Source organism: Stigmatopora nigra, chromosome 3 (genome assembly GCF_051989575.1).
Source record: "Stigmatopora nigra isolate UIUO_SnigA chromosome 3, RoL_Snig_1.1, whole genome shotgun sequence".
NCBI lineage: Eukaryota > Metazoa > Chordata > Actinopteri > Syngnathiformes > Syngnathidae > Stigmatopora > Stigmatopora nigra.
This window is the reverse complement of record NC_135510.1, coordinates 2368365-2391110: the sequence shown is the minus strand read 5'-3', so window position 1 is coordinate 2391110 and position 22746 is coordinate 2368365. Positions and strand designations below refer to the sequence as shown.

The window sequence follows — 22746 nt, the reverse complement described above, 5'->3', positions numbered from 1 at the left end:
TTGCACCTACCTCACTAGAAGCCTTTCGCTTTTCACCAACCATATTGAATAATGGATGCACTTGATATTTAAGGATAAAAGTGAAAAAGGTTCTCTGCACACTGGAAATACGTCACGCACTTCTACACTGCTGAGGAAGGTAGATGCTGGGTGAGCTGAGCTCTCACACCGCCAGGCGTCGGTATTAGCGGCGGAAAAAAGCACTACTCGGAAAAAGGCGCGCAAGACAAAATCGAACTTATGAACATTTTTTGACATAAACGCAATTTGCAGACATTTTCGTATGTACCATTTGTTCGTAAATTGAATGTCTGTATGTAGGGGAGTGTCTGTATAAATTCGTACAAATCCGGCTATCTCTATGTAATCCCAGATGCGTGCAGTTAGGGAAGGTTCTTCTGGATCATTAAGGATATGCTATCATTGATCAATCATACCTCTGGTGTTTAACTACAGTTGTGGTCAAAAGTTTACATCCACTTGTGAAGAACATAATGTCATGGCTCTCATGAGTTTCCAATTATATCTACAACTCTGATTTTTCTCTTATACAGTGGAACAGATACTTCTCTGTCACACAAAGACATTCATGAAGTTTGGTTTCTTTTATGACTTTATTATGGGTTAACAGAAAAAGTGATCAAATCTGCTGGGTCAAATATTTATATACTGAAACACAATTTAGCAATTTGGCTGACTTAGAAAGTTGGGTGAGTGAAATGAGCTTCATAGCATGGCCTCTTAACTTCTTGTGAGGGATTAAGAGTGACTACAGCTGGTGACTTCTCTGAGGCCATTTAAATAGGATTGGATGTGAAAGACAAAGGAGCTCAGCATGGATCTGGAAAAGCGAATCCTTGACTTGAACAAGTCATGAAAGTCACTTCAAAAGCCATTTCAAAGCAGCTGCAGGTCCCAAAGGCAACAGTGCAAACAATTGTTTGTAAGTATAAAGTGCATGGCACTGTTTTGTCACTGCCACGATCAGGAAGAAAACGCAAGCGATCACCTGCAGCTGAGAGAAAATTGGTCAGGAGGGTGAAGATTCAACCGAGAATCACAAAAAAGCAGATCTGCCAAGAATTAGAAGCTGCAGGAACACAGGTATCAGTGTTCACAGTCAAGCGTGTTTTTCATCTCCATGGAGTGAGAGGCTGCGGTGCAAGAAGGAAGCCCTTGCTCCAAAAGCGGCACCTTAAGGCTTGACTGAAGTTTGCTGCTGATCACATGGACAAAGACAAGACCTTCTGGAGGAAAGTTCTGTGGTCAGACGAAACAAAAATCGAGCTGTTTGGCCACAATGCCCATCCATATGTTTGGAGGAGAAAAGGTGAGGCCTTTAACCCCAAGTACACTATGCCAACCATCAAGCACGGTGGTGGTAGTATTATGCGGTGGGGCTGTTTTGCTAATAATGGAACTGGTGTTTTACAGAGAGTAAATGGGATAATGCAGAAGGGGGATGACCTTCAAATTCCTCTAGACAACCTAAAATCATCAGCCCGAAGATTGGGTCTTGGGCGCAGTTGGGTGCTCCAACAGGACAATGACCCCAAACACACATCAAAAGTGGTAACGCAATGGCTAAATCAGGCTAGAATTAAGGTTTTCGAACGGCCTTCCCAAAGTCCTGACTTAAACCCCATTGAGAACTTGTGGACAATGCTGAAGAAACAAGTCCATGTCAGAAAGCCATCAAATTTAACTGAACTGCACCAATTCTGTCAAGAGGAGTGGTCAAAGATTTGACCAGAAGCTTGTGGATGGCTACTAAAATCACTTTATTGAAGTGAAAATGGCCAAAGGACATGTAACCAAATATTAACGTTGCTGTAAGTATATTTTTGACCCAGCAGATTTTATTTTTACTTTTTTTCTGTTCACCCATATTAGAATCATAAAAGAACCACTTAATGAATGTTTTTGGTGACAAAGAAGTATCTGTTCCAATCACTCTTTAAGAGAAAAATCTGAGTTGTAGAAACAATTGGAAACTCAAGAGAGCCATGACATTATGTTCTTCACAAGTGTATGTAACCTTTTGACCACAAGTGTACATCCTGCTTAAATGTTTCTACTTTAGGTAAAACTGGTCTCCATTTGTGTGGCTTTTAATTGTCTTTTTGTATTTTCAGTAGTTGAAATAACATCACCATCTTGTATAGTGGATCACGGAAATGTGCATATTAAAGATATTGTGGCATTAATTCTTTCTAGAATGGAAAAACAACTGAACTGGGCGATGTCCACTCATAGCAGAGCTTTTTAGAAAAGAGAATTTTGTTCCCCAAAGACAAAGAAATCAATGTTTTTTTTATTGGACACACGGTGAAGCCTCAAATGGAGAATTTGCAAATTAACACTTTGGTCGGAGTTTTTAAAAACGTGTTTTTATTGCCTAAATGTGTGTTTATTTATGAATGATTAGAAATTCCCTATAAAAACGTCTTCGTTTTGCAAAATACCCAGTTTCATTTGGAAATGGTCTTATATAGTAGTGGCAGGCTAGGAAGTAGTGTACAGAGAGAGGGAGTTTGGGCTCGTGACAGCAACGATGCATGTGTAACAAGCCTAAAATAAAAACTGGCCAAAATAAGATGAAAATACTTTTTTTCCTCTCACTCAGGGATTCAGCATTCACCTGTATTAAGTTTATGCTATTCAAATTTAGATATGATGTTTAAAAGAAAATCATCCAAATGACCTTACAGCACCTTCAACTAAAAATTTGCAAATCAATGTATTCTGTTTTAGTTCATGTTCTACGCAATGAGTAATGTAATATACACATTGTTGTTCGTGACCCAGTTATGCTTGGTTTGCCATGTGGCTGACTCTTAGGATTAAAGGGACAACAATTATTGGTCTTGGCTCACTAGCATTATACTACATTCTACTCCTGGCAATTTCGTGAAGAATGAAGCCGAAAGGATGGATGGAAATTGTTTCTTAAGGTATTAATTAACCTACATTGCGTACATACTGGATTACACTATGGTATTATGGATTCTTGTCAATTTAATTCAATGTGTTTTGTTCGATTACCTGTTTGCAAAAGACACAGGATTCAGAATACTTAAGGAAATAATTTAAGAGGGTTTATCCTTGGGCTCCCTTTTCAGTTCATTCATTTTTGTGTTTTCTATTCTGCTTATTGTGTTCACTGTCACAGGTAGGTAGAGCCTACTCCATCTGACCTACTCATGAGAATAGAAAATAGAAAAAATATTTTATTTATGATATGGCCCATTTCATACAAGCAATACACCGCAATATTATAATTTTATTATTATTATTTAAGGACAAACTTTACAATTTTGAAAGCTTTTTTCCCTAAGTTTTTTTAATTCAAATTTGAAAAACCTGCTTTGCTAGCACCTCGTTTGACCACATATGCCTTGCACATTTCATCAAACGTAATTTAATATTAATTTGTTAAGTTGCGTTTGCGTGCGTTTGTATGATTCTACGTGCACGAGGCGGGGGAAACCCTGAATTAGTGGCCAGCCAATTTCAGGGCACTAAGCAGGGGACACCCTGAATTAGTGGCCAGCCAACTGCAAGGCACAAGGTGACAGACTGTCCAACTTCAGACGCATACATAGAAGCAAGTTAGAGTGTTCAACCAGCCTACAATACATGGGTTTTGGGATGTGGGAAGAAACCGGAGTATCTGGAGAAAACCCGAGTGTCCCAAAGTTTAGGAAACTTTTAGCACAAAGCATATTTATCAAGCTTTCCTTTTCCTGACTTGTGTGTATCCATCCACCTAAACAGCATAATATATCTACACCAGCACCTAAATGTAGAAGATTCATGGTTTATTGGAACAAGGACCTTTAGTTTACAATTGTCAATATGATGTATATATTGTCACATCAGCACTAATCGGACCTGAGGCCAAGGGTGGCGTACATCCTGGACTGGTACTAGTCAAGCACAGTGCACATAATTAGAGAAACAACCATTCACGCTTTCACTGAGAATTTGAACCCAGACTTATTGCACAAAAGTGATGCAAGTGAACCAATATACTCTTGTGAAGAATAATGTATTACGCATACATAAAAATACATTAGAACACAAGAAACAGTTATTACACATGCTTTTAGGGAAGTAAAATGAGGAAAATATGCCACTGAACAACGCATACAGAAACAAATTAAATAACAGGTGGCATTTACGATATGGATCTCAGAATTCCAAGCTACTTTAATTGACATAATATCAAAGTAGTTATATGTGAGTGAATCATGCCTAAAATTGTCAATTAAAGTCATAGTAGGGATATCACATTAAGTTAGAGTGAGAGGAGTTCATCTTGAGTAGTGGATAGAGAGCTGTCATTTAAAGTTAAGGCTTGTTCACTAAATACCACCTAGTCACTGAAGCTTACCTTCACACCTCTATGCAAACACACTAAAAACTTAAAAGAGGTAAAAAGTCACATCACATGCAGTCTTAACATATCAGAGTGGCAGCATCATTTCCTATATTCCTATATTAATTTATTGGTGCAGCACATAAAGAGCAGCATGCCTAAACCCACTGGTAGCCGCTGTTTATTTTCAAATCAATCCTAACATACCTTGAAATTCGGCATGAGACTAAAACCTTTTAAGGAGAATTCTCAGGAAGGAAAAGGAAATGGATAGTGAAAGAAACCCATTGACAAAAACAGAATCAAACAAATTCCTGATTTAATGATTACACGTGATGGTGATCTGCCCCTCTAAACAGTGATCAAAACCTCAGCACCACTCCTACTCAGTATTACACAGCAACTGTTCCTTAGCAACCAAAAACATGCCATGCGTCATTGTGGACACTGGTAATGCAGCTTTTAAGAGTAAAGCCACGTAGAGACACTGCAGATACCCAATGGGAATTGTGGTTTGCATATGGGTTCACACTATTGAAAAGGATGTAGAGTTTGCTAGAAAGGGTTGAGGGCTGAAAGATAGGCTCGAGCACTCTCTGAAAGATAGCTGGAGGGTTTTTAGCCTAGCGTTATGTTCAATACATATATAGATTGCTTGTCGAAATGTTCCGAGAGGTTTGACTTAGATGTGTGCCGTTTATTCTTGACATAACAACACTTACCGTGTTTACTCGCAGATTAGCCGCTTTTGTCAGATGACTGAGTTGAGGGTACACCCTATATGCGCACAAAAATATGACATGCCCGAAACTGCAAGTTGACGACGCCATGACACGATGAAGTCATTACGCAATGGGGCAGTGACGTCTTATGCAAGACAATGGGCCGATACGTTCAGTAATTTCTAAATAGAGACATGATAAATAGATAAAACGCTAAAACAAAATTTATTTTTACATCTATGAGTGAAATTCAAGAAAAAAAACGTGGGTATCTTGCATAAAATGAGAAAAAAAACTCACGTTCCCATTACTGCTCGCTCAGAGTACGGCCATTTTACCTAGGTCGGGCAAGGTCATCCTACCTAAGGCGCTGCTATCTAAATGTAATTAAACATGCTCTGACTGGCCATTAGCGAGTAGCATTGATTTTGGAATAAAACAAAATTACATCTAGATTTTTTTTCATTTTATTTCTTGTTCAAAAGTGACAACAATTGGAGTGATATGAACCCTTGAAGAAAATTTGATATTTTGAAATTACAAGCAATTTGGCTGCAACATCTTAAACTTCTGGTAAGAAAATTGTCATTTCTGTAATTAGAAAGCATCGTTCTCATAAATATAGACAAATTTCTTTTTTCAAATTGAATAATTTGATATTTTGCATTTACAAAGACTGGCATATTAACTTTCACAAGATATTGACCCTAATAATGTGCTTTTGAGTCATGCAGTACCTCAGAAATACCACGCGTGATGATTTTTATAAAGATTTCCCCTTCACGGGAACATTTTTGTATCAAATCCATGAATATGAAGGTCAAAATTGGGAATCAAGTGGCAGCTTATACGTGAGAAATTGTAAAATTCAACAATTTCAAGGCAATTTTAAGGGTGCTGATTATACACGCGGCCTGCCTACACTTAAAGCAAAAATTTAAATGTGGAAAAGTCAAGAGCCCTGCATCCTTTGACTTGTAGTGACAGTTGCTAAGAACTCCTTTTTCTTTATGTTTGTGTTTTTGCAAATTCTACCTTTTAGTTCATAACATTGTTGAAGAGGCAGTTCTTGCTCTGGAGGCACTAATGTGTACACTTATGGATTGTCTATGGTTCTAGCTGTGATTCTGTGTCATCTTTTCTTTCTGGCTTGGCAAAAGGGCAATCAATTTGTCCAAGAAAGCATCCATCAACATAATTTTTCAGTGCTGCTGAAGGTATGGCAAGGAGATTTTAAGATCCAGATTGCGGATAAAAAACAAAATTTAATCATTTTATGTACACCCAGTTCAAGTTCTAGTGCTCCTCATGCCCCCGTGTACCCTAATAAGTGTGGTTTATTTTCCTGAGGTGGCGTGTTAAACCAAAGAGCCAAGCAGCAATACATTTTTGCGTCCAATTTCATAGATAATGTAGACTAGACCAGTGTATCCCAACCTTTTTTGAGCCGTGGCACACTTTTTGCATTGAAAGAAATCTCAAGGGACACCACCATCTGAAAATCTTTGTCGCCTATATTTATAATAGTTATTCTCATCGAAGTTTTATCAGCAGAAATCGCATCCAAAATTATTCCAAAATCTAATTTTTCACAATGACCTAATGTCACGAAAATTTGGCCTGTGGACCCTGAACAACTTCCGGTTTGAGTGATGCAAATAACCAAGTAAAGTTATTGATCGCATCATTTTATGATTTTTCTCCAAATATTACTTAAATCTCCTAATATTACCCAAAAAATGTGCTCACACAGACTTCACGCCGGCAAAAGTTGATGCCCTAGAAACCAGACAACTTCCGTTTCGACTAAGAGAAAGAGCAAAAAATTACTGTTTGACAACTTGAATCTAATAATAGTATAATCTACAATTTAACGTCCATCATATTTTGATTTGAACCTTGTAATAGTTCCATTTTAATCTCCTTATATTCATATGAATTTTTCTCTCTCAATATCACATTGTATGACTTCTTGCAATTTCCCACGGCACACCTGATCATTGCTCACGGCACACCAGTGTGCCCCGGCACAGTGGTTGGGAAACACTGGACTAGAAATCCCCCACCACGATAATTGAAAAACCGTGAATTAGGATCACACCTATTCTAACTTACTTACATGTTTTTGTCTCTATAGAATATCAAGAAGTGTATATATATATTAAACATTACACAGTGATATGCATACATAATTTCTGCAATGTATTAATATTTAAATATAATCTATATTATATATAATCAAATTTTATATTTTTTAGAAGCATTTTGGGATGCTCATGAAAAATACTGCACATAGACAGAAGCTGCGAATTGGAGATGTATGATGGTATTGATATTTATTCAGCAACCAAAAACACACAACGATTGTCATGGCGTAGGCCCAGGAAAACCAAACATGCATTATTCCGCAAATGAATGAAGTCACAATTAGGTGGGGGTCTCCTGTAACTAAATGAATGTACACACCCACAAATGCTTTGGGAAAATTCAGAGACAAAATATAGAAAATGTTCAATGGCATATACTATTCATAGCTGGATTTTCTAAAATACTTTTTGCTTGAGCGTAACCCAGCCAACTGTAGACAGTAGGCAAGGGAGACACTGAATTGGTTGCCAGCCAGATTCACTCAGACCTAATGAGAATATTCAACTAGCCTACACACGTTTTTGGGATGTGGGAGGAAACCTGAGTGCCCAGGCAGGCACTGGGAGAACATGCAAACTCCACATGGGAAGGTTAAATCTTGCTAAAGATTTAACCTTTAATCTCAGAATTGCGAGGCAGACCTGGTAACTAGTCTACTGTGTCGCAAAGTACATAAATGTTTTTTTAATAATAACATTTAAATACATTAATACTTTATACCGTCAGTATTTTTATTTATTATTTACTATGAGTGATCATCATTTTGGTCGTGGTCTTTCATATATTGATAGTAAGAAGTGTTGTTTGAAAGAAGCTGTGTATTCTTTCCTGCTAATTTTATTTTAATACTGTCATCCCTCACCAATTTGCGGCTTCAAAGATCACGTCTTCAGTTTATCGCAGTATTTTTCTTAAATATCCATAATATGCTCGTATGTAAAAAGTGGCCTGGACCCGTAAGGCTGTTGCCGACTCTAAGAAAACAACTAAGAATAAAGTGCAAAAGAAGAGGGACGAGTAAAAACAGCGCAGAAGAAGAGCAATTAGAAAGAATAGCGATGAAAAATGACCGCCCGAAGAAAAAGAATGCCATAAATAAATTCGAAAACCGGACGGGCGACCTTGTATTTCTCCTAAAACAGCTTTCTGAGTGGACAGGATGGCTAGAGGTCATGGGGAAGCCGAGCAAACTGGATTTCTCCTGCGAGCACCAGTCGGACGCTGCCGGCCTTTGTCAGGTTTAAGACCATATACATTCAATAATATCGGAGCAGAGGAAACACACAGCCAGTCGTGATGAGAATTTTAACCACTTCATATGAAGGAGGACGCCAGTGTAGCCAGAGCAGAAAGATAGTCTATCTTCCTGAATGACCGTTAGGAATTCCTGGCGACTCCCTACAAACAACCTGGTTTTATTAGCACAGGATCATGTGACACAGACAAACGTAAGGCGTGGAAATACACAAATGGGGGTTTGAAAGAGATAGCACCCCACTAACTAAAATAGGTAGTGACGAGATTCACCACTAGATGGTGCAAAATTCTATTCCAGTGACTACACTATGTAAACTAAAATACATAATAATAAGCATAAAATACATTCATACTTCACATTTCCCCCCTTTAGTAACTTTGAAAGAATTTTCATTTAACATCAATTTATATCCCTCCTACTAAGGCACTAGAATATAAACATCATTAACAGTTACTTATCAAAGAGTATGGGAAACAATAAAGTCATATGTGAAGGCACTTGTGAAAAATGTGAGGTAGCTATAAGAAAACAATAAAATAATTTGTGAAGGCACAGGTGAAAAACGTGAGGTAGTTCTAAGGTTATATAAGAAAATAATAAAATCATTTGTGAAGGCACAGGTGAAAAAACGTGAGGTAGTTATAAGGTTATATAAGAAAATCCCTCTGTGTCCCTCTTTATGAGCGAACACAGTTTTGAAGTTAAAACGTGTACAATTTCCCGGATGACTCAACATACCGTTACTCCTCGTATTTCAAAATGGTGGGAGAATCTTCATTGCGGCATGTCATGCGGTGATACTGTATGTCGCTGTAAGCTACCAGCGTATGCTGGATAGTATTTCGAACCACAGTTTTCATACAAGGAATTATACACATTGAAAAAATACAGAAGAGTAACATAATTGCAAGTAATGGTGTTAAAAATTTAAGCAGAATCGCGAACCACGACCCGGATATTAACCATGACCAAAGTGATGCACCTATGGCTGAGTGATCCTGGGCCATGGCGTTGGCCAAGGCTTTCATTTCCGCTATTGCATGAGTAATGTTACCTTCGTCACCGGTTTCATCTGGGATGAAAGTACAACAGTGTTCTCCGACTATGGCGCACACACCTCCATCCTTGGCTGTTATCAAATCCAAGACCATACGGTCTTGGAGCTCCATTTCTCTAAGGGCTTGTAATTCATCTGCTATGCCCTGTAGAGCCTTGATAGTTTGGTTAATAAACAGTCCCATCCGATAATTCAATGTTTCTACACGGAGCATAACTTTACCCACTCCAATCTGTGGAAGTAGTGACAGTATGACTTTCTCGGAGGTGGACCATAATTTGTGATCATCAGGGACATCACTACCCCAAATTGAATCATGTGGTTTAAATTGTACAGGTGTAAATCTCTTATGTCTTACTGATATTTTCACTCCCCTTAAAAGGAATGCATTTTGAACCATCTGCACCATTGCACAGCGACCATTCCATGCTGTGGGCAAACCCAAATATACTGTATACCCACACATCCAATACCCATCCTCTTGGGGATCAGTGCCCATTACATCAGGGAGAGTGTAATAGTCCCTGCAGGCGGCACCTGGGGGCGCTCCTGTGGCATTGAACTGATCTTTGTTAGTGGTGTTTCGCGTGCATGGGGTAATTACCTGACTGCAGTACTTCATGGGGACTTCTCCTACTGGTCTGGACCTACCCCAGAATGTCATATTACTAGCGAAACACACTGCCTTAAAATTACGTGGGTATGGGATGTTGTTTAACATGACTAGATCTGTCCAATTATAGTTCAAAAGCTTTGTGAATTTTCTACCTGTTAAAGGTGGTACAGTGGCGTCAACCTCGAGAACCACAGATCTTAATACACCTTCTAGGTACCGTGATCTCAGTATGTCGGGATACCATAGAGGTGTGTAGGTGTCATAGGTATAAGGGTCGATTGCCTTGGGATACACTGGTGGGGTACCTGCGGAATAAGGCATACGGCTGCACACATAACAACTTTCTTTCACACCAGTTTGTTTCTTCTGAAATACCATGAAATTATACCACATATTTTCTTCAAAATGATTTTTTGGATTGTTCTTTTCATACCACTTCACTCTTTTTTGCGACAGTAGCATGGGACCATCTCGATTTCCTGCTCGAGTCTCAGTGGGCAGGGCATCCAGCCACGCCCAAGTTGCGGCTGATAGTAGAGTCGCTGTGATGAGGGTGGCGGCAGCTTTCATTTTGGTTTCTGCGCGGGAATGCAAAGTCTACGAAATGTCAAAGTTAAAACGGGGGGCGTTTGGGGCAGGTGAGCAGACGTCTGATGATGTTCCACGGACAAGGGTTTTGATACCGTCCGGCTTGCAGTCTACTCACAGTCCCCTATGTTTCGAACCACCTTGACCTGAGATTGGTGAATCCACGTAGACCTCTCAGCAATCTTTACCGCTGTAGGGGTGGTGAGTTGGACCACAAACGGACCTTCCCAGCGCGCAGAAGACCAGGATTTCCTTTTTATGGCTCGGATCAGGATTTGGTCACCCGGCTTCACCACCTCCTGCAAGGGGGACAAAGGGGATAATGGCAGCTTACATGTATCTTGGACGAGTTTCTCTCTAAACATCTTTACCATCCACTCTGTGAGTGGATCCGCCTCGCCCTTTGCTTCTTGCCATGGTTCACCTTCCCATAGGGGGAGTTGGAATGGTCTTCCATGAACTATTTCGAAAGGTGTTAATCCCGAGCTAGTTGGTACTATCCGCATATAAGTTTTAACAATTGGTAGGCATTCTGGCCATGGCTTTTTTGTTTCTTCCATGGTTTTCTTAAGTCTTAATTTTATCGTACCATTCGTTCTCTCTACCAGTCCTGCACTCTGCGGATGGTATGAGCAGTGGTTTTTTAAACTTATTCCTAGATGGTTTGCCATTTGTTGGACTATGCTGTTAACAAAATGAGCGCCATTATCGCTCCAGATAATTCTGGGGATCCCATGTTCTGGGATTATGTGTTTACAGATGGCTTTCGCCACCGTTAATGCATCTGGTGATCTGGCTGGGACAATCTCAGTCCATTTAGAGAATGAGTCAATCAAGACTAAGCAGTATTTATAGTGGTTGCTTTTGGATAATTCAATAAAATCCATGTGTATAATTTCAAAAGGGTACGTACCTTTTGGGCATTGGCCCCGTTTGGGTCTGAGGTTACCTTGCACGTTATGTCTGCAACAAATTAAGCAGTTCCTACAAAAATTTTTAAAGTAGGTATTTAGACCTGTTGGCACATGGAACACACGCTGTACCATGTCCATCATCCCCCCTGTTGAGACATGAGATTTCCCATGGCTCAGTTTTGCTACCATTTGGAATAAATTCTTTGGTAAGCATGGTAGGCCTTTTGTTGTGTATAGACCCTCGGCAGACTGTTCTGCACCTTCATCTATCCATGCCTCTTTTTCTTTTTGTGGTGCAATGTTTTGCATATCAATTAATACTGTTTTTGGGATTGACTCATTCTTTTGTTGTTGTGTGTACTGTGCAGTAAATGTTTGTGCTGCTTCTTTAGCTGCTGTATCTGCTCTGGCATTCCCTTTACTAATTCTGTCGTTGCCTCTAGTATGTGCCTTACATTTGCATACAGCTATATGGCTGGGAAGTAGTACTGCATTAAGCATTTGTTTTAGCAGTTCAGCATGTTCTACTGATTTGCCTGTAGATGTTTTCATCCCTCTCCTCTTCCATTGTGCAGCAAATACATGTAGAGTTGAGTGTGCGTATTGGCTGTCTGTATAAATTGTGACTTTTTTACTTTTAAACAATGTGCATGCTTTTGTTAACGCTATAATTTCTGCAGCTTGAGCTGAGAGATTGGATGGCAGTTTTTCTGCACATAAGACTTCGTTGTCTGTGACGACTGCGAATCCTACTTGATTTTTTCCTTGTTCTGATTTGGATGCTGATCCATCTACATATACATAGGTGCTGTCTGGAATAGGAGTGTCTTTAAGATCTGGTCTAGGTTTACAGCTTTCGCTGGTCCTTTCATCACATTGGTGTGGATCTCCGTCTTCTTCAGTTGGTATCAGCGTTGCTGGGTTCAAGGTATTGCATCGCTTGATGGTGAGATGGGGTTGCGATAACAGTGTAGCTGTTATGGCTAGGTGTCTTGCTGGTGACAGAAATGACATTTTAGTTTGTGTTATCAGCAGATCCACTTCATGGGGGACTAGGAGTGTGAGTGGATGGAACAGCACAAGTTCAGCTGTCATCTGGACGGCTAACGCTGCTGCACATACTGCTCGTACACACGAAGGTAGAGCAGCTGCAACTGGGTCCAGTCGTTTTGAGTAGAACGCTACTGGTCTCATCTTTGTTCCATATGGTTGTAATAACACTGATGTCATGAAAGTCTCTTTGCAAGTCACCGTTTGGGTGAATGGTTTCTCGTAGTCAGGAAGTGCTAGGACTCCTGATTCCAAAATTTGCTGTTTCACTTCTAGGAATGTTCGATTCCCTTCTTCAGTCCATGTTACTGGATCCCTCATTGTCATCTCAGTAGCATAAATCATGCTTAGCAGTGGCTGAGTTAGCTCTGCATAATTTGGAATCCAGCTCCGACAGTAGTTAGTTAGGCCTAAGAAGGCCATCATTTGCTTTTTTGTCTGCGGTTTCGGACATTGTTGGATAGCTTCTCGTCTTCCATCTGTTAGCTGTCTTCCTTCCTGTGAGACCCGATGTCCCAGGAAGGTGACTGACTCCTGGCAGTACTGCAGTTTTGTCAGTGACGCCTTGTTGCCAGTTCGCTCTAGATGCTTGAATAATCTGATGGATTCTTCTTTATTCTCTTCTTCTGTGGGACTGGCTACCAGTATATCGTCTACATATACTAGGATCTGTGTGGTGTCTTTATGTTCATGTTGACTGATGCATGCTGCGATCTCTTGTGAGAATATTGTAGGGCTGTCACAGAACCCTTGTGGCAGCCTTGTGTATGTGTATTTGATTCCCTCAAACGTGAAACCAAACCAGCCTTGGGCCGTTTTGTGTAATGGAATAGAGAAAAATGCATTGCTTAGGTCAATTACTGTAAAGAATTTTTGATGTGGTTTTAGCTCATTCAAAAGTGTATGTGGGTCTGGAACACATGGTGCTCTTGTTTGCACTGCTGTATTGACCTGTCTTAAATCTTGGACTAATCTCCATTTACCCGTTTCTGCTTTCTTCACGGGAAAGATGGGAGTGTTGCATTCGCTTGTTGGACTTTCAATTAGAATGCCTGCTTCGAGCATTTCTTTAATTACTGGTCTGATGCCATCTATAGCATCTGGTTTGAGGGCATATTGTTTGGCTCTTGGTCGGAATGATGTCTTGGGTTGAATTTTTACCTCATTTGCTGTGTTCATTTTTCCCACGTCTGCTTTTGATTTGGCCCACAGTGTACTTGGGACTGTAGGGAAGTCTTCAGCTTGTAGGAGTATGTAATATTGTCACGCAGTCAAATGTGTTCTTGGATTCGCTCGAGTCATCCACTTCAACTTCTGCCTTGTGACTGTCCCATATGAGGTGTTTGTTAGTATGCTGATTGTGGGAGTCTGATGCGACCACGACTCTTCACTTCTGCTCTCCAAGAATTCCACCATGCATCCCAGGTCCTTCCAGGGCCTGTGAGGTTTCCTCTTTATGGACACATGGGGCGTTATATCAAACTGTAGCAGCTTTTTTACTTGAGGTGGCAAGTCCACCGTGGCGGCTGCGTCTCCTTCTGCTGTTGAGTACAGGTACTCCAATCGAACTGGTTGTGGTCCCAGTCGCTCGAATTGTTTAACAAATCCCGTTCTAGCTTTCCCAAATTTTACAGTGATGTGTAATGGCCAGTGAGTTTGTTCTTGTCCATCCACATGTTCAACTTTGGATTTCAAATGTTTGACTACAGATGAGGGCTCTTGTGTTGTTAAATCCAGGGAGTAAAACGTATGAGGCTCCTCTTGACCTTCAACCACTTGAATCCCTGCTTCCTCCCACCTGTGGACTGGTTTCATGCCATCGTCTGTGGGAATAAGGCTAATTTCTAATTTACGGAGAAGATCTCTTCCCAAGAGGTTCACAGGACAGTTCTTACTCAGGACGAATTTTGCTTCATGGTTTCGCCCATTTTCATCTGTTACACTTATTTTTCTTGACTTCCTCAACAGCTCCGTGTGTCCTCCTGCCCCTATCACAGTGATCCACTCCTTTCCTGGTATCAATCCGGGTACTTTGTCTTTGATAACTGATTTATCTGCTCCAGTGTCGCACAAAAATTTTACTGGTATTTGTGTTTGTCCTACCAGTAGGGTGTAGAATGGTTTGCTATCTCTTTCCCATAGGGTGGACATGATTTCGGTTAAGTCTAACACTTCTGCTGGCGAGCAGGGGGTTTCTTCGTCCTCCCTATCGCTTTCTTCCGTTTCCTCTTCAGTGTCAGGCTTCCGTTCCTCTTTCTTCTGGCGTCATTCTCGATATTCACTTTCAACGTTGTACGGTGGGGGTCTTTTTCTTCCCTTGAGTTGAGCTTTGCAGTCTCGAATAAAGTGTCCTTTTTTTCCACACTTGTAACACCTGTCTTCTTCATTTGCTCTTTTTTGTGGGTCATGTCCTCCTCGACCTCTTCCCCTCCCACGTCCTCGATGGTAAAACACTTGTGATGAGTCTTGGTTCACCAACGAGGCCATGGCTTGGGTCAGAGCATTAACTCCTGAGCTTGCCTGTTTTTGGCGGTGTCTCTCCTCAGCATGAATCACCCACTCCATGAGTTGATTCATGGGCGAGGTTCGGTATGTGATACAGTATTTTTGTACGAAACCTTTGATTTCGGGCAGGAGCCCTTCCAGAAATGTTTGTCTTAGTTGGGCTTGGTACACCCCTTGCTCATTCTGGTCTTCTGGAATCCCACTATGGGTTTTGAAAACTTCCTCAAATCTTGCTCTAAATTTATGGACTCCTTCTCCTGGTTCTTGTCTTGTGGCCCTGATTTTATCATAACATGGCGTTGGGCGCCAGGTCTCTCGCACTCGGGCCAGGACTCCTTCTACTGACTGCGTTAGGTCATCTGAGTCGTGTGGGTGAACTTTCCCTTGTTTATCTCTTTCATCAAAATTTCCTCTCACTCTGGAAAAGTTGTGTCTCAGACTTATGATGAACGCTCTTTTTGTCTCTGCTCCGTTCAGGTGGAAGGTTTGTCTCAGTTGTTCAAAATTATTAGACCATTCAGTCGGGTTCTTGGTCGGGTCTCCCAGCCCTCTGCATGCTTCAGTGTAATCAGACTCAGTCCATGGACGGTGGACGAGAATGGTTCTACTTTGATCTCCATTCACCTGAAAATGTGGATTTGCTACTTCAACCATAGGATATATCTGACCTGGTGGTGCCCATTGTGGTGGGTAGGAGTGAGGCTCTTGGAACGCCACCAGTGAAGGGTAGAGTTGTCCTTCTTCCCTTCTTTCTCTTTGTGCTCTCGTCTGCATCTGTGGGGAGACAATCGAACCCAAGTGATTTTGGTTCATACCTGTAGTGGCATTTACATGCTCAGGGTCCTCTTCTCCGACTCCATCTTGGGGTAGTTTTCCATGCCATATGCTTTGTTCCTTGAGATGTGTGAAAGGAGTGGGAGGAACACTGGGTGACTCCCTTTTTTCTGTCCGTACCAGGGGTGTTTGGAATGTTGGGTGAGGAGTGTCTGCATCTGTGAAGGGGGGCTGGTCGTAAAGTGGGCTTCTTGCTGTTGTTTCTTCAACGGGCCCAACAACCACGGCGGCCATTGTATTTCTTTGTGTGGCCTTCTTGATTTTCTTTTCAGTTCTTTGTTCTTCTCGTTTAGTAGCTTGTTCAATCCAAACTTGAATATCTTCTAGCTGCTTACATATTTTTTCTTGCTTTTTCCCTTTGTTTACAGCTTTTTTTACTTCTAAATTCCTTTGAATAGTTTGCAAAGGTTCCACTAACAATTTCCCCCCCCAACCATGTGCTTGGTTCTTCTTGATCCATTCTTCTATATGGGCGCAATTGTCAGGAAAATGTCTTTGCATGAATTTCACATCAGCTGGATATTCTTTACTATTCCCAGAGCCCATTCTGGATCAAACAATGGTCAAATGTTACTCTATTAATATATTTCTTTAGGATTTTTAGGATTTTAGGGTTTTTAGGGACGTCCCAACTAATTTATTATCTTTTTTTTAAATAACGTTATTATCCTATTTATCCGTCTACGTCGACTTTGTAACAATTATTCTTTTATTTCGCAAGGCCTGCGCGCGTCACGGCGTACTTCCGTTTTTATTATATCTCGATATAATGATTACTTTTTATTTAGCGCTTTTTACTCATCGAGTGCATTATTTTTGGAAGGTTTCCCTTATTTTGAACAATCTCCAAAAATCCTTTACGAGGGATTTTTTCACCCCCTAGCCAAGCCGCGTCACCAGCTCGTCTTACGAACGTCACCTATGGCCGAAGTGCGCATTCGCCGCATATCTTGTGTATTACCTCTATTTTTTGACATACATACTCCCCAACGATATGCAAATATTTCCTATTTATGGAACGTTTTTCTTCGACTTTTTCACGATTGGAAAAACGGGATTTTCGCCAGACTTGTTATATATAAATTTTTAAATGCACTTACCGTCTGTCTGTCTCCTCTTTTCTCCGGCCCGGTTCCTTTCTTCAAACGGGCCGCGATCGACCGAAATGCCCCCTCTTTCAAAGTAAGAGGGCTGACGTCAGTAATTCTTGGCCTTCAGTCCACCGCGGTCCGAGAAATTCAGAAATGAATCTCCCGGGTTTCGGCACCAGAAAATGTCAGGTTTAAGACCATATACATTCAATAATATCGGAGCAGAGGAAACACACAGCCAGTCGTGATGAGAATTTTAACCACTTCATATGAAGGAGGACGCCAGTGTAGCCAGAGCAGAAAGATAGTCTATCTTCCTGAATGACCGTTAGGAATTCCTGGCGACTCCCTACAAACAACCTGGTTTTATTAGCACAGGATCATGTGACACAGACAAACGTAAGGCGTGGAAATACACAAATGGGGGTTTGAAAGAGATAGCACCCCACTAACTAAAAGAGGTAGTGACGAGATTCACCACTAGATGGTGCAAAATTCTATTCCAGTGACTACACTATGTAAACTAAAATACATAATAATAAGCATAAAATACATTCATACTTCACAGCCTTATCCAAAAATGGAGCTCTCTGGGCAGAGGAGACAGCTGGACGTTGGATGCTGAATTTACCCTATAGTGCAGGCACCAGGTGGACGCCGTCAATCTAATCCGAAAATAGAGCTCTCTGGGCATCCCTATCCTTGTACAAAACCATATTTGCATAAAAAAACAGCAGTTACAACTGCCCATCACCAAGTTCCTTCTGCGGCACAAAGCTCCTGCTTTTGCTATGCCTCGGGTACCTCTCAAATCTGATGAAGAGGCATTACCTGACTTGGAATAAAGCGCTCAATAACCTGTGCAATAAATCTTAATTTCCATCATCTTCACTTCACATTCACCGTACTGCACAGGTCTCTCATCATTTTTTAAAATTAAAATCAATTGGAGAAGAGCTATTGTCATTGAAAATACAGTATTTATATATTTTTTTATATTATTCATCTTCCTTACAGCACATTCTCGTAAGGGATGCATGGGTAGCTGGAGCCTATCACAATTGACTCCGAGTAAAAGGCAGACTGTACCCTAGGCGTAGGGCACACGAAGAAACGGGCGACCATTTGCAAAGCTCAGAGTGCTCTATTGTTGCATAAGGGTGACGGTGTTCGCCATAATGTCACCCAGAGCTCGCAATTGTGGAAAAATTCATCCTCACTGAGGCTCCACGCCGTCCACTCCGCTCAAAAAGCTCTATTTTTGGATAAGGGCAACGACTTCTCTCGTAAAGTTGCTCAGGGGTCATTTTTCTGAAAACATAAAATCCACCCTTACCGAGGTTCCCAGCCGTCCAGTCCGCTCAGAGAGCTCTATTTTTGGATAAGGGTGACAGCCTCCACCCAGAGCCCGCCATTTTTGTTCTTCAGCTATGAGTTAAGTGACCGTCCCCCCGTCTTCTGCATTTTTTCTGAGTGGAAAGCAGAAGGCAGGAAAATGTCGTGTGGGGTTTTAGTGTGAATTTTGATAATTTTATGAATATTTTTTATTTAGGTACTTAATATAAAATTCTGCGATAGAGTGAAGCTGCAGATGTTGTAACCACAAAGTTGTGAAAGATTAGTGTATTTAATAGGGGTTATCCTACTTTGCAGTTTTCGATTATCGCTGTGACGTCTGGGCTACATCATGAAATTGGAGGGAAGACTGCAGTTACATTATGTGACTTTAAAACATTCAAAGACTCTATAGTTACTTATGTTACTATTGAAGATTCTGCATAACTATTAATGTAAAAAAATAAATTTCATTGTAAAATATTGTGAAAAGATGAAAATTGAACGATAGTGTTAAAAAAAAGTGGTTAGTTTTTGGCTACATATACAGTTGTGGTCAAAAGTTTACATACACTTGTGAAGAACATAACTTCATGGCTCTCTTGAGTTTCGAGTTATTTCTACAACTCCGATTTTTTTCTGATAGTGTGATTGGAACAGATAATTCTTTGTCATAAAAAACATTCATGAAGTCTGGTTCTTTTATGATTTTATTATGGGTGAACAGAAAAAAACTGATCAAATTTGCTGGGTCAAAATTGTACCCACAGCAGCGCTGATATTTGGTCCCTTGGCTGTTTTCACTTCAATTAGGCGCTTTTAGTAGCCATCCACAAGCCTCTCTGTTGAATTTTTTGACCACTCCTCTTGACAGAATTGGTGCAGTTCAGTTAAATTTGATGGCTTTCTGACATGGACTTGTTTCTTCAGCATTGTCCACAAGTTCTCAATGGGGTTTAAGTCAGGACTTTGGGAAGGCCGTTCGAAAACCGTAATTCTAGCCTGATTTAGCCCTTCCATTACCACTTTTGATGTGTGTTTGGGGTCATTGTCCTGTTGGAACACCCAACTGCGCCCAAGACCCAATCTTCGGGCTGATGACTGGGTTATCTTGAAGAATTTGAAGGTAATCCTCCTTCTTCATTATCCCATTTACTCTCTGTAAAGAACCACTTCCATTGGCAGCAAAACAGCCAAACAACATAATACTACCACCACCGTGCTTGACGGCAGGCATGGTGTACTTGGGGTTAAAGGCCTCACCTTTTCTCCTCCAAACATATTGATGGGCATTGTGGCCCAACAGCTCGATTTTTGTTTCGTCTGACCACAGAACTTTCCTCCAGAAGGTCTTGTCTTTGTCCATGTGATAAGCAGCAAACTGCAGTCGAGCCTCAAGGTGCGGCTTTTGGAGCAAGGGCTTCCTTCTTGCACAGCAGCCCCTCAGTCAATGTAGATGCAAAACACGCTTGACTGTGGACACTGATACCTGTGTTCCTGCAGCTTCTAATTCTTGGCAGATCTGCTTTTTTGTGATTCTCGGTTGAATCTTCACCCTCCCGACAAATTTATATATATATATATATATATATATATATATATATATATATATATATATATATATATATATATATATATATATATATATATATATATATATATATATATATATATATATATATATATATATATATATATATATATATATATATATATATATATATATATATATATATATATATATATATATATATATATATATATACGGGCGGGCGGGCGGGCGGGCGTACGTACGTACGTACATACATATATATATATATATATATATATATATATATATATATATATATGTTGTCACAGTAAAGTCCCCATATATATTATTTTTATTTTTTTTCCTAGTAGTTCTAATTTGGAGTTAATTAATAAGAATTGATGGACAAAATATAATATATGATTCAGATATTTCTTAGGCCAGCATAGAAGGCCTTGAAGGCCCTGAGGGCACACCACTGTAATAATGATAAGGACTTGTACACAGTTCAATAATTTCATCTCCTTCAGAAGACAGAAGGTTGTCTCTTTTTTTTACTTCACGTGTGTTGTTGTGTTATTGATTAGCAATTCAAATACAAACTTGCTGTCTTAAGCTTGCTGGTAATAGTTGCTTTATGGCCTACAAGCTTTATCTGTCAGAGTAATTTGAAAAACATGCTTGGATTCTCTCAGTTTATCAAGAAGGTGTGGAAATGTTGTATTGTTGTGGGCATGAGTCTGAGATGTCACATTGAAAGGTAGGGTATGTATCATCGGAGCTTTGTTGTAAATGGAAAACAGGAAGTTGTTAGTTCCAGGCTGAGCAGATTATTCCCAACCCATTAATTAGTTTTGTATATCTCCGTTAATATCCAATCCATTCATTTTCCCTAACATTTTTCAAAACTTGGGCCCAGCCCTGCGTGATGAGGTGCTCTTGGTAAAAGTGTAGCGAGGATCACCCCACCCTCTAAGATGTTTTTTATATTGTATATTTTGTAAATATTGTGTTGTCACAGTAAAGTCCCATTTGAAGTCCACTTACCTGATAGTCCCACCGTATACTTGACTACTTGCAAGAAAGTAGTCTACTTGCAAGAAAGTAGTCAAGGGGGTGTCAACAGGATACAAGCTGTCGACGAAACTGATCTTTGTTAGGGATTGGTTATGTTGAGTTTTTTCTCGGGTCTGTCCCCTTGATCACTTGTCGATTCCCCGCCTTTGGCGTATCTCATGCTTGTTGACTCTTGTGTGACCCAGGATTTTCCTGTCAACAACACTTCTGTCTATTTAAACCTTATGTGTTTGTCTGTCCTTGTCGGATTGTCTGTGTTTGTACGCAAAACTTGTCAGAATGATCCGACATTCATCAAGTTTTGCGGATCGTGGAGTGTAGTAGGACCCAAACACAGGGAAGCAGGAAAAGACGGAGTGCACTAACAAAAACTTTACTGACTGTGGCAAGATTCTCAAAACATATCAAAGACATAGAAATTAAAATAACAAAATCAACCAAACAGGGAGGACATGCGGAAACGAAGATTACAAGAGATGGACATGAGAATGTCAAGAACGCAGACGATTCGACAAGGATAGGTGGGTAAAATTAAATTTTGTTAGAAGAGAACCTTGATGCAAGTGAGATCACAGATAACTTTAATATTTCTTCAGAACATGAACAATATTAGTGTCTGGGTCCTACTTAGTATGTCTCGTTAATGAATAATGTTTTATTATGTGAATTTTTAATATTCCAACTTCCTTTCTGGATAATACATTTGTGTGTCCTTTTTTTCCTGGAACTGCCTTCACTAGTCTCCAATGTTTATTTGCCCTGCAAGTTTAACTGAATAACATAATATATTTTCCTTGCACTTGGTATTCCTTCAGATTTACATTTCAACCAAATTATTCACGTTGCAAATCTTTTTTAGCTCACTTTTTGAAAAAAAACTCCAAAACCTGTCACAAGCCTGAAGCCCCATTTAGACAGAACCTGTCTGAAGCAAAAGCAGTAGCATGTTTTTGTTTCTTTAATTACACATTTGCATGAACAATTTGCTTGGGGAAGTCTATGTGCACACATTTAAAAATGAAACTTCTGCATCGGGAACCATCTCGTATGCTCATATCTCAAAGCAAAAATCTGCTCGGAATTTTCCTCGTATCTCAAATTTCTCATATCTTGGGACACTCATACAGGGTGACCCAAAAAGATGCGTACCCATCAGTTCCATTGGTACGAGGTATTACTGTATGTAGGGAATCATTGACCGTGGCTTGTCAACGTTGGTTGATAGTGTAATAAATGAGGTGTTGTGGGCCAAAAAGCAAAAGTTTTAAGTGACTCTTTGAGTCAGGATTCAGTTCCACTCTGCCTGTGCACACATTTTCAGCAATTTTTGAAACATTTTATAGATTTGGAAACAAATAATAACATTCCATTTATGAGTTATTTGCTGCTTTTTAATGTTTTAGCGATGTAATTCAATAATTATACAAAGTAGGTTATTTTGGCTGTAAAAGAAGTTTCTTGTATTTTACATGTGAGTGTTCACTTAACTGCATGTCTCTATCTGTAACCATCACTGTTGTATAATAGGGTGGAGGAATGAGTATTACATAATCCTAACCCTATGCAAAAGAAAGGCATTTGTGTGTGCTCAGACGAGCGTGGGTATTGGTGCATTTTCATCCGTGTGTCACAGCTCTAG

The 22746-nt window shown here is 40.1% G+C and overlaps 1 protein-coding gene across 1 annotated transcript in view; it reads left to right on the top strand.

Annotated features, from left to right (window-relative positions):
- The window catches only part of LOC144194145 (SH3 and multiple ankyrin repeat domains protein 2-like), a 125540-nt gene that overhangs the window by 62730 nt on the left and 40064 nt on the right, over positions 1–22746 (top strand). The window lies entirely within an intron of this gene.